Raw genomic sequence first — 12,938 nt, forward strand, 5'->3', positions numbered from 1 at the left:
GTGATTTTGCACTGAACAGGATCCCCAGGGAAGTGGTCACAGCACCAGCCTGAAACAGAGTTCAAGAAGCGTTTGGACAATACCCTCAGGTACATGGTGTGATTGTTGTGGCTGTTCTGTGCAGGGCCAGGAGTTGAACTTTGATGATCCTTGTGGGTCCCTTCCAACTCAGGATTATTCTGTGATTATCAAATTGCAGCTTCCAAACATTTGGGTATTTTCAAAGATGGTGCTTGCCTTTGTGAGTTTCCTCCTTTATTTTTTGCAAGAGTGTATAAATATCTGTATCTTATGCCTCATTTAAGAGGGGTTTTAGGGATGAGGTCTTGGTCTTGCTCAGACTTCTTAGTCTCAGAACCTTCATTGGAAGACACATACTTTGGGGGGACCTGACACACATAATTACACATAAAGGAAGGGAATTAGCAATCTCAATTTTATAAAACATTAGCAGTTTCTAGAAAAATGCTTTAATTAATTTCTGACAACTTAGATTTTTTTAGTAATGTATGGAAGATATCAATTTCTTGCTTCCATGCTTCAGCTTCCCTCTTTATACCCTGATTGGATTTTTCCATATTGAACTATTAAAGTAAACTCCTGTGTCAGCTGCTATGTGTTCTGTCTGCCATTGCTCTTTTCAAGAACCCTGTCACAGGAATCTGCTAAGGAAAATGTTTTCAGTTGTCTCTTCCTCTGGGGCCTGCAGAGTTAGTTATTTTATTAGGAAAAGGGCTTGGTGGGAGCTATGTGCCTAGTCCAAAAATTGAGCAGAAAGCCCATTATGTTTCTGCCATCATTTTCAGGTTGCAAGCTGAACAACGATGAAGCAATTTCCAACTCTTACCTGGTCTAGTGTGAGGGAGGGTGCTGACTATTATATCTCAAAGTGCTAGATCCTAAACTTAGGCCACAACAACCCCCTGCAGTGCTACAGGCTGGGGACAGTGGCTGCACAGCTGCCAGGCAGAAAGGGACCTGGGGGTTCTGATGGACAGCAGACTGATCGTGAGCCAGCAGTGTGCCCTGGTGGCCAAGAAAGCCAGTGGGCATCCTGGCCTCTGTCAAGAATAGTGTGTCAAGCAGGAGCTGGGAGGTCAGGTTCTTCCCCTGTACTGGGCACTGGTGAGACCACACCTTGAGTGCTGTGTCCAGTTCTGGCCCCTCAGTTTAGAAGGGACATTGAGACACTGGAGCACGTCCAGAGGAGGCAGCGAGGCTGGTGAGGGGCTTGAAACACAAACCCTGTGAGGAACGACTGAGGAGGGAGCTGGGGTTGTTTAGCCTGGAGAAAAGAAGACTCAGAGGTGACCGTATCACTGTCTACAACTGACTGAAAGGAGGCTGTAGCCAGGTGGGGGTTGGTCTCTTCTCACAGGCAACCAGTGATAGGACAAGAGGACATAGCTGTGCCAGGGGACCCTAACTGTCAGCTGTTTAAACTTTTTATTGTCTTCTATTAACTGTAAGAGAAACTTCCTACAGCCTTCTTGGGAGTTGACCCAGCACTTTGAATATTGCCAGTATTAAACTTCCTTATTTGTGCAAGTAAGATTATTGGGTGAAAAGCCTAAAAATAGTTTCCTCAGCCTGAAATAAGACAGAGTTAGCAAAAATAAGGCTAGGAGTTAGCAAAACAGTTTGCTTATTTTCTTTTAAGAAGTAAATGTATTTATTAATAGAGCCAGATATCTTGGAAGATTTTTTTTTTTAGAACGTAATTTCTTCATGAGAAAGCAAACATGGGCTTTAGTGAAATGATGCAGGAGATTTTTGGGCTGAATATATCACAAAGGTACTACAAGATGCTTTACAGTCATTTCATACTTTTACATAAGCACATAATTTTAATGTGACATAAGTTTAGGATGATAATTGAATTAACAATGCAGGAATGTAGGGAAGAAATGGAGGCGGTTTTTTTTGGAAGACTCTAAGAAAGCCTACTTAGGCAAAGTAGAGTACAACAAATAGGTAGAAGTGGTCTACCTTCATATAAAGCCTTCTTCAAATGGGTTGTTGTTTTTTTTTTTAACAGTCATCTGCTTCGCTATGAGACAAATGTCAGCTTCTATAATTGCATGGGTTTGTTTCTTTATATTCTGAATACTTGTTCCTGCAATATTGTTAATTTTATCTGCTGCTAAAATAAAATTGTTATGCATGTTGCTTCCAGAACTGGTCTCCAGGCTTCTCTCATTTCCATGGTGAGTTGATTTAATCATTCAGATGAATTCACTGAAGTGGCTGTTACACTGTGACAGTGACAATGAGAGTCAGGAGAACTAATTAAAGTTAGAAAAATCAGGCTTTTCTGGTAGTAGTCCATCTTTTACATCATAGAAAATTCCTAGACTAACTTCAAAGAAACCATCAAGTATCTTTCTTTTAAGAATTTTATCTCAGGGTGACTACTGCTGCTGGAGTATATTACTAAGTGTAGCTAAATTTTTTTTACTATTTGAAAAAGTCTATTCTCCGCTGGGAATCATTTGTAGTTTAGGCAAAGCCTGGTTTTGTTCTGTAATTAAAGATTAGGATTCTATTGAGAGACTGATGGTTACGTTTAACTGCCCACTTGGGGGTATCTAGGATGTTGTTTAAAGTTCTGTGATGTACAGCAGAGGTCTAGTTAAAACCATCAGTAGAGGCTAGAAAACAAATGGATGCTTACATGTTAACAGCTGAAAATGGCTTTCTGAGCTCAACTGAAGTGTCCTAGTCCTTCTTTCAAAAAATGCCCATGCCAAACATCATTATTCTTTTGTTGAAAAGTCATGTAGTATGTAATTGAATTCGTGTTTGAGAGAGGATGTTGAACCTTCTACTTGTATTAGAGTACTGCAAAAGCAGCTAACTTAAATGTGTTCTGGCAGCTTTGTTTCAAGTGGCATTGTTTGAGTTTTCTATAACACTTCCTGTTTATGCAGCTGTAATCCAAAATGACCAGACAAGTTGAAGAAAGAACATTAGTGGTTACTTAATCACACAGTTTTCATTTATATCAATAGAGCTCAAGAGCAACAAGAGGAATATTACTTCAGAATGTGAAGCACAAAGGAATGGGAATTATATCAAGTGTAAGGACTGTTGAGTGATGGGGAAAATATGTGTTTCTAATATTTTGTGTATCTTTGTGTCCTAAACATGGTTCCAGGGTGGACCCGGATTTTAATTTCAGTGAAAGTACTCAGAGTTAATTCTATTTTTTTTTCTTTTCATTTTTTTTCTTTTTTTTTTTTTTTTTTCTTTTTTTTTTGTTCTTTTATGTGTTGAGGGTGGAGAAAACTACATAGCCTTCAGTTTTCTCACTTTATGTGCAAGGGATTCATACCATTTTTGAAAATTATGTGTTTACAACATCAATAAAACCAGCTTCCTTACTTTGCACTGTTCTTAGGATTGTTTTTTTTTTTTGTAAAAATATTGGTATATATATTTTTTTTTTCAAAGCTATCTCTGAAACATCTTTTTTTTTTTTTTTTTAGTTAAAATCCTCTAAAATTCATCCACTTACCTGCAACTAATTTTTATTCAGAATCATTTTTTTTTCCTGTTTCAAGAACTTTGTATATTTATGTAGAAAGTGGTGAGTGAAGCTGGAACTGCTAGCACATGATACACTGTCATGCCATGCCTGTGCAGTAGTAGATGAGTACTTTCCAGAGGAGTCAGCTCTGTGGTTGGTTACACATAACGCTGCAGTTTCCCAAATATTCAGTATTGCTGTTGCAAGATGCATCCATTCTCTTTGGCTCATGGCACATGAAACCCACCCAGTAAATTATACTGAACTGGTTAACTGGCAACCATTTGGAAGGTTTTGTTCTGTTTATTTTGTGTTCTTTGTTGGTTTCATTTGTTTTCTGAGGGCATTGTAAACCAGATCAATTCAGGTTTTGGGGAGATCTACAAGTGCTCTGTCACAGCTGGAACGGGATGTTCAGGATAAAAAGGTGGAGGCAAAGGATTGGAGGATGAGGAGAATCCAGTCTTCATTTGATGCTGAGCTGGGTGATGTTAGGTTAGTCTGTTCCTGAAATCACAGTACAAGTCAATGGATTTTGGCCCTTAGCATTCGTGTACACAAATGTGTGTGTGTTTGAAGGAGGATTGGTGCTTGCAGAGATTATGGAGTTTCCTGCACATACACATTTCTGTTTAGGCTTTTCCCACACAGTAGGAAATGATTTTAATTTTGCAGTGAAATCTTCAGCTTGATATATTCTTTTAGGTTTGAATTTTATTCTGTAGCTCTGCTGGATGTTGGTACATGTAAGTCTACTGATAAAATGTTTTGGTATATTTGATACTGGATTTCTTGCTTGAGATTTTTTGATATTAATTACAAGAAAGGCAATGGATTATCTTCCAGAAAATATTGCTCATTCTGTCTCTGTGATTAGCTTGGATTAGCATTTAATCTTTCTTCTAGAGAATACACCCTGCAGTTTAGACATGGTTCACGTGACTTGACTCGGTAACTAGAAGATTTCCACCTTGATTTATTTTGCCGGTAAAGTCTTTAAAGTTTTTTCCTTTAAAAAATCAGTTTACTGTACTTCCCAATTAGAAACCCTTTCCTCTTCGAGTTTTTATGATTTACAGGGTAATAAATAGCAAATGATAAGCTGTAAAAATTCATTTTTCCCTACTATTAATAGAGAAATGAAAAGTGCACTAACAAAGTTCGTAAAGAATTGTTAATGTTTTCAGTAAAGTATTCATTTGAGGAAGGTTGGAAACTATCTCTGATATTTTGAACCTTACTATCTTACGGATTTTTTCCAGCTGATGTATTTATTTCGTTGTTTTGTCATCAATTTATAAGAAAAAATTGATCTTTTGCAGTGTATTTCTTGCAATGTAATGTCAAGGTTTCTGCTATCACCGTACTTTCTGCTTTAGGCTTACTGAATTTTATTTCTACTTTTGTATCATGTTGCATTCAGTTTTTGAAACTTCCCTTGTCAGAAAATATGCTTTTATTTCTTTTTTGCCTTGTTTTTTTGTCTTTTGGGAAGATTATTATTATTATTATTATTATTATTATTATTATTATTATTATTATTATTATTATTATTATTATTCCATTCAGTAACTGAAGAGCTGATAGAGTTTGCTCTCTTCCTCTTGGTTCATGGATAATCACTCAGTCTCATGGCCAGTAACAATAGGCATAATTTCCTACTGCCTCTGGTGCTTCCTTGGGAAAGAGATGACATTTTACATGCTTTTTAATGTAGTGGGTAGTACTCATTTTCATTAGGAATATTTCTGCTCTCTGTGTCAACATTACAGGAAAGTAAAAGGTAAAGTGATTGTCTTGCTTAAAGATATCTGGAAAAATAGGAGTTGAAAAATAAAGTTATTTGGTGAAAAAAAGGAGACAGGGTAGGTTATTTGTATAATCTGTGTGTGCAAGAAGGGGCCAAAAATATCAAAATATCTCTCAAAAAATGTTTGGATAGAGTACCCTGCATGAAACTGTTGATGATGAGCATAGCAATACTAACTTAAGCTTTCATTTCTTTTATTTATTACCAAAACTTAGGATAGACTATGTAACTTTATCAAGATACATATTTTTGGGAGACATATATCAAAATAATTTGGGCAATCAGTAGTGAAATAAAACTAAGCATTTATTAAGGTTCAAAATAGGACAAAGTTATGATAGCATCTACAGTAATAATTGAATGGGATTCATCTGAGATTTCTCACACTTTTTTCCTGAAATGCCTGGTACTAATCCTAATCACACTCTGAGAAAGGATTAGGGCTAGGCATGGCACAGCTACTTGCATGCTGGCTGCAAGACACTCTTCACATGAAAAATACAAGTGTTTGTACATTTAGGGTACATATTTACACTAAATAAATTTTAACAAAACCATTGCTATGCAGGAATGTGACTTTGTAAGCTGTATTTATGGTCATTCCTAATTAAGTGGAATAGTCAGGACTCTAAATTTAATCTAGCACTACTGTGTTTCTTTTACTCCTCACAATAGCTCAAGGGTAAACTAAAAGAAAAGACATAATTCATCTTGGTGGCAAACACTTGGTAGGACTTGATTATGCAAATTGATTTAAATTTTGTAGTGCAAGTGTACAAATGAGCCTCTGATACCAAACTGTTTAACTCTCTCACAGATAAATTGTATTTTCAAAACATGTTTTGAGAAAATGGGCTTAAACAGATAAGTTGGATTTTTTGTGTTGTTCAGTCCAAAGGGAATGCATTTTACTGTTCTAATGTTTCAATTAAACATGATTAGAAGCTACACAAATTGCCAAGTTTTTAATGGCACTTAGGCTCATCGCAATTCAATATGGATGACTGAATTTTACTGTCAATTATGGATAGATAGTTCTGTATTGTTGTTTAGTAGGAAATGATGCTCCATGCTGTGTCAGTTTTTGCTGAAATAAATTAAGAATTCACTAAAAATACTATAAACATATGACAGAGCTTCTTCAAAGGAGATTCCCCAATAGTCTCTGTGTAGGACTGAGTTAAAAATTAGTCTGTTTTGCCAGAAATCAGTTTTTCAGAGATTTTAAACACTTTTTAGTAATTTTTCAGTGATATATAAAGGTAATATATGCCAAGTCTCAGAATGTATTCATTTTTAATGCTTTTTGCGTTATTTAAATAAATGCAGGATGTGCTATACTTCGCATGTTTTCCGTTTCTGTTATTTGCTAGGTGGGCATCTTGCCCTTTAAGGCCTCTTATTTAACCCCTTACTTGAATGCAGAAAATTTAAAAATAGGTTTCTCAAATCTGTATCATATTATGTCTAGATTCTATGCCAGGATTCAGTTAATTTAGCCCTCTTCTTCAAAAAGCATCTCTTCACCTTAGTGTGCTTGACCATACATGTTAACTGAGTTTGCAGTAGCAACTCAAAACTGAACGTTACAGAATACGTTATGTTTCTAGTCCTCTCCATTTAAACTTGTCATAGTTCAATTATAGAAAGTTATCAAAATGTATAGAATTTTGGATTACTCTCTAAACGAACCCAAGAACAAAACTTTTTTTGCAATAGTCACAGTTACTGCTGTGACAGTTTTCTGTTGTGGGTGGGTTGGTTTTCGGTTGGTGGTTTTTTTGGTGGGTTTTTGTTTGTTGGTTTGTTTTGTTTGGTTTCTCATTGCTGCAGTGTTGTTAATTGTTTCTTTATCACAAAGCTATATGAGGTGTTTGAAAAAATGAGTCAATAGCAAATGCAAAGAATGAATAAGAGCCTTATGTGAAGCTCAGAGTGCATAGATACTGTATTACCTCAGGGTAATAAGAGGCAGAACAAAGTCCTTAGTAAGAGGCTCTCTCAGGATAATCAGCTGCAAATTTGGGAGATTAATTTATACACATGACTGAGGGATAGCTCCAGGAATTGAATATTTTTATTAAGTGTATGGGAGATTCATTAGAATTAGAGAAGTAGCTTTTCTCAAGAGAAGTGGTGTGGGATATGCTGACCTGAAAATACAGAACTGAGAAACAGGACAGATGAGTGTTGAAGCCAGTCATTCCATTGTAGAAGCTCCATAGAAGTTATATTCCATTCTGGTATGTGCAATCAATTCTTTTATATAAAATTTCCTCTTCTGTGGTTCTGCTTAATATCCTGAAGTGTTATGTTAGCAGTTTTTGAATACTCTGCAGATCTGTTAACTAGTCAGAAACTACCCATGACTGGGATTTCTCCTCAGATGAAAGTTAAGGGTCCCATTTGGTATGACAATTCTCATTGAACCCAAATCTCATAAAAGCCTTAGAGGGTTAGCTAAAAGCAGTTCAGAAGGGGAGATTTAACGATCAGCTTGAAGCAATAGTTTACCCTTAGTCAGAAAATCCGTTAACAGCGTTTAAATGTGTGTTCTTTAGTCTGTAAACAAGCTGTAAATTCTTTGTGGTTCTAAAATACAGACAACCTTGAGGCGACAAAGAGAGTGAGTGGGTGAAACGGTCCATATCTGATTTTCAGTTGCCTTGGTCCATGGGAATAGTTAAAACAATTTTGTACTGAATACTTAGGAGAGAGCCAGGAGATAGCTTGTCTACAGACATCTACATTGGCAAGAGGAGTAACAAGGTACAGGCACACACCTGTCAGAACTACCGTTTTATCTAACAAAAGATTTTGTTGTCTACAAACTTAGTTAACATGCCTACAAAACTAATGTTTCCATCCTCAGCTCCTATGAGTTATCCTTCATCTGTTTGCTGTAGTCATGCTGATATATTTGCATATGTTTTCAAAAGTTTTCAGTCTGCCACATTTAAGTGAAGTTATCTTGCCTCAAACAAGGCAGGACTCTGCTGTCTCTTGCCAATGACTCAGGTGGACTGTGAACATTACTCCAAAATCAGAGATCCACTTACTTTCTTACAAAACACAGTCTTAGTAGGACCTTCTTCTCATCTATTTCTGCTGGAAAACTTCATTTTCTTATTTATGATCCTCTTACCTATATTTAATTTTAACTTTATGGACGTAAAGTGAGTTCCTTGCTCAATTAGCTTTTTTTATTCCCTGAAGAAAATAACAATTTTAGAATAGCCAATGTATATTTTTTCCTTTATACATAGCTAGTGGTCTACAATACATAACAGTGAGACACAGTGCAATTGCTTATTGGTATAGTTTTAGTCTGTAGCAAATATTAAGTATAAATAAAGATGCATAGATAAAAATAGACTTTTGCATTATTTTCTGTGTGTTATCTCACACATTTTGTATTTTTCCACTGTATTAAATTTGCTCATTAAGAACCAATGTCCTGTAAACCCCAGGAGGCAAATTTAATGTTAACCATAGCAGAGGGTGTATTCAAACATCTGTTTATTGCAGAGCAGTGGACCACAGAATATGCTTCTGATGTCCAAATATGAAATGATCCTGACTAGGCTGAAACATGCTTCAGTCTGAACTTGACTTTTAATGAAGTGCAGCAAAAATACTTTTATAGTTGGTCTCATCAGTGCTTTCTTTTTATGCCTGTATATACAAATTATTTATGTTATGGTTACAATTACTGTCAGCTGTGCCAAGGAGGTGATTAAATCCTGAGTATTCCTTAATTTTTGTATTTATTTTGATCAACTATTGAAAAACTGCTTCAGATTTTTTTTTCAGATGGAAACTGCTAATTTTATGTCAAGTTAATGCTAAATAAAGCTGTTAATTCTTGCAATTAAAAGCCTCTCTCATTACATGAAAATTGCTGTTGAGAATATACTGAAACACCGCCAGTAAATGACTTTTTTCATTTCACTGGTTGTTAGATTTAAGACAGAGAAAGTATTCCTTCCTCTGAGATTGAGGATGAAGTCAAGTATGACAAAACATCAGTGTGATGAAACACTAGACTTGGTTTATATTTTAGACTAAATGGAATTCTAGAAAACAACACCAGACTGCAAAATTCATTGAGATAAAAAATAGTTGGAGGCTGGGGAAATATGGAAGAAGGAAGCATGATATAGGCTTTTCCTGTCTTAAACACTTTTGAAGGCAACTCTTTTTCTAGCTGTTATCAGAGATGAGATGCAAAGATAGATGAGCTCTTGGATCAAGTTCAGCATGGCTGTTCTTATGTTTTAAAGTATTTGGGAGAAAAAATATTGTTTGAAAAATTTTACCTTCCGTTTTGCTTTTTTGCAAACAACGTTTTTATTTTGTGTATTGTAATGGTCCTGGACAACAGATGCACTAAAACAGTTACATTCCAGATAAGAAAATCTCTTATCTAATCTTGTGTTTAGGCAGTGTATCCTTGCACAGCTTGTCTGTAGAATTGAGTTTTTACTTCTAATCAGGTATTGGGGGAAGAAAAAAGTGTTATTGCTGCTATTCAGTTTGTTAGAGCGTGGCAAGACAATGGGTTCAATGGGGTGCCCTTGTTCCAGTGGGTAATTCCTGTCAGAGGAAATGCAAATGAAAAGGGTCAGAAAATGGCTTGTGTTCACTTCCTGATTTGAAATGTAAATGTACTGCTGAAAATCTACCACTGGAGACAGGAATCAAACAGCTTTATGGAGTGCAGGATAACAGCACAAAGTATCTTTTGAGAGACTGATTTGTACACTGGAAATGCTGTTTGAGAGCAACAGGCAAGTTCTATCTGTCTTCTCTGGAACTGTATGGCATGGTGAGCCAGCTGAAAAGGAATCTACAAACTTGTAAAGAAGTGCAAAAGTTAAGGTTAAATATCATCTGTTATCTTAATCCTTTTTTCTTTTTGCTCTGTTAGAAATACAAAAGGGGTGTTTTAAATCCACACCTGTTCTCTGTCACAGCCATTTGAAAGCATTGATATGCCCTGGAATGGAAACCTCTAGCAGGACATGAAATGCAGTTGGGGAAGTTGGAAATTAGTTAATTCAGTGAATAGGAATGTTACCACCTGGGAGTTCAGACTCTCTGCAAAGAGGGATAGAGCAAAATAGTCCCCATGGAAAGCCTGAAAGTAGAATAGGTAGTGTGAGTTGCTTTGGAGCTCTAACAACTGCCAACCCATAAGCAAACCCCAGGACTGACAGTGCGTTATGTTCCTTTCTTTTCTTCCAACCACCCATCTACTAAGTTTCAAACTAAAATTTTAAATCCATTATAATATAAAAACTTTGATCTTTTGCTGTAAACATTATGGGTTTAAAAATTAAGTGGGGAGTTGTCCAGAGATATTCTAATAGCTCTTTAAAATGTGATTTTATTAATACAATGCAGTAACACAGAAGATGTTCAGGACAACAAAATTCAACCAGAAGGTTTTGTATCAAGTTATATGATTTATATGTAATATGTCCACCAGCATGCAATATCTGTATACCTCTTTGAAACACGCTGTTTTAAAAGGTCAGCCATAAAGAGACAAGAAAATAAAGATGAATATCGTGACAGTGGATGCATGAGCCATTAGTCACTCTGACTGATAGAAACAGTGAAAAAAATACCGTAATCTATAAATATAATTTGATTTTTTAATATCTTTCAAATTTTTTATGGTCCACCCGTACTGTAGTCATATTTATAGTAACACTGACTATAATTTCTAACTATAAGTTCTCGTCATCCTTGCTCCTTCTTCTTAGATTGGTGACCCTGTATTGATTTGGGATTTGCCTTTTAAGGACCTGACAATGATTGTGAACTTTTGTCTTTCCATCCTATGCCCCTTCTCTGAGTCCTTAGGATGTACTTGCTCTCTCTTGTCTCCTTAGGTGGGTCATTCAACCCTGTTCTTTACCTTTCTGTAGGTCTTTGGTTTCTCTGCAGTACCCTGTCCCTCCTTTTAGCTTATTCTTTTAGCTTGTTTTTCTAATAGGCATGTGCTATGAAGTTGTGTGTAGAGGGCCTTTAAGGCTGATTAATGTAATTTTCACTAATTTATCCATTTTTATGGGCCTTTTATAGTTCCTTTTTGTTTTTTTCCTTCCTTTCCCCTGTATTCCCATTTATTCTGCTGTCATATCAGTATTAATATTACTACTACAAATCTCTGCAGCTCTGTGTTTTCCTAGGTGTGTGTTTGCTTTAACTCTTTTTATACCACTGTACCTGTAGAACTACCAGAATACTAAAATTTAGAAAATGACATTACAGTCAGTAGTAGATGGCTCAACTGTTAATATAAGTGAAATACTACCATAGTGGGTCAATTGATGTGATATTTTCTCTAAGGCAAATAATTTGGCTCATGGTTAAAATCAATGAAATTATGAGGAAAAAAAGATAAGAGCAAAATATTTCCATCTCCGAAAAAAGGTGTGTAATATAATGGCACATCAGTTTTGGAATGATACTAAAACTGTCCTTTTTTTTAATTTGAAACAAACTTCCTTTGGGTCCTTGAGGAGTCTTTCAGTCTTGATTAGGATGGAAAGATACACTGAATCTCTGAATGTTTTTCCTTATTTTATTTTTTCCACCACTTCTAATCTTCAGACGCCTGTCAGATCCTGGATTCTGTTTGCTGACCTACCTACAACCACTTAACAACTGTAAATTGATCACCTTGAAAACAGCTGCATAGGTACAGGGGACAAAGCAATTCTATGTTACTGAACTGCAACAAAGTAGGTCTGTTTAAGGGAAACTCTTGAATTGGCAATTCTGGGTTCTGGAAGTTTTGGATTTGAGGACTGATTGCTGCATGGACTGCTACTGCCTTTTGACTTCAAAATATATCCAAGAAAAAAATCAGTTACTCAATATCATCCCTGTAAACCACAAGATTGAGAGGGCATGATGGGATCTCTGAATCAGTTTTTTGAAGCAGGAGTCTTATTTTCTTTCATAATTGACCCATGTGTAGTATTATGTAAAGCTGAATATGCAATAAGACGTATTATATGTATATTTTTGAATATATGGCGCAAAATTATTCAGCATTTTTATATTTATAACAGTTTCTTATCTGTTTTTTCATCATCATCATTACCTGCTAAGAATGGATAAGGGTGGCAAATCATCATAACTTCAAAGCTTTTACTTGACCAATCCCAGAAAACATCTTTCAACTTGGAAACTATAAGATGCCTTGTATTAATCTCATAAATTTATACCATAGGTTCTTTTAAAATATATTTTAGTTTTAATACATCCCAAAAATTCACTGTTATAGTTTAGGAATATTGAATAGATTACAATGGAGTGGTTGGGTATATTTCTTGCAATTGATATTTTCCATAAAAGTAATACTAAATAACTTTGGCAATTACTTCATAGTAATAATTATTTGTCTAATTGTATAATTCTTCTTTCCATGTGCTCAGTTTTCAGAAAATACCAGCATTTCTAGAAATTTTTTTTGTGTAACTTATCAATATGTCCTTTCAGGTAATAAAATAAACTAAAAATATGGCCATTCTAGAGTTAGGTATTTGCTTCATATAATCAATTGGTTCACAATTAAGGATA

The 12,938-nt window shown here is 35.5% G+C and overlaps 1 protein-coding gene across 2 annotated transcripts in view; it reads left to right on the forward strand.

The window, feature by feature from the left end:
* The window catches only part of IMMP2L (inner mitochondrial membrane peptidase subunit 2), a 410,658-nt gene that overhangs the window by 51,802 nt on the left and 345,918 nt on the right, over positions 1 to 12,938 (forward strand). The gene's annotated exons all lie outside the window — the stretch shown is intronic.

This window comes from Chamaea fasciata, unplaced genomic scaffold (assembly GCF_029207755.1).
Source record: "Chamaea fasciata isolate MVZ Bird 193981 ecotype frontalis unplaced genomic scaffold, bChaFas1.0.hap1 SCAF_5, whole genome shotgun sequence".
NCBI classification, from domain to species: Eukaryota; Metazoa; Chordata; class Aves; order Passeriformes; family Sylviidae; genus Chamaea; species Chamaea fasciata.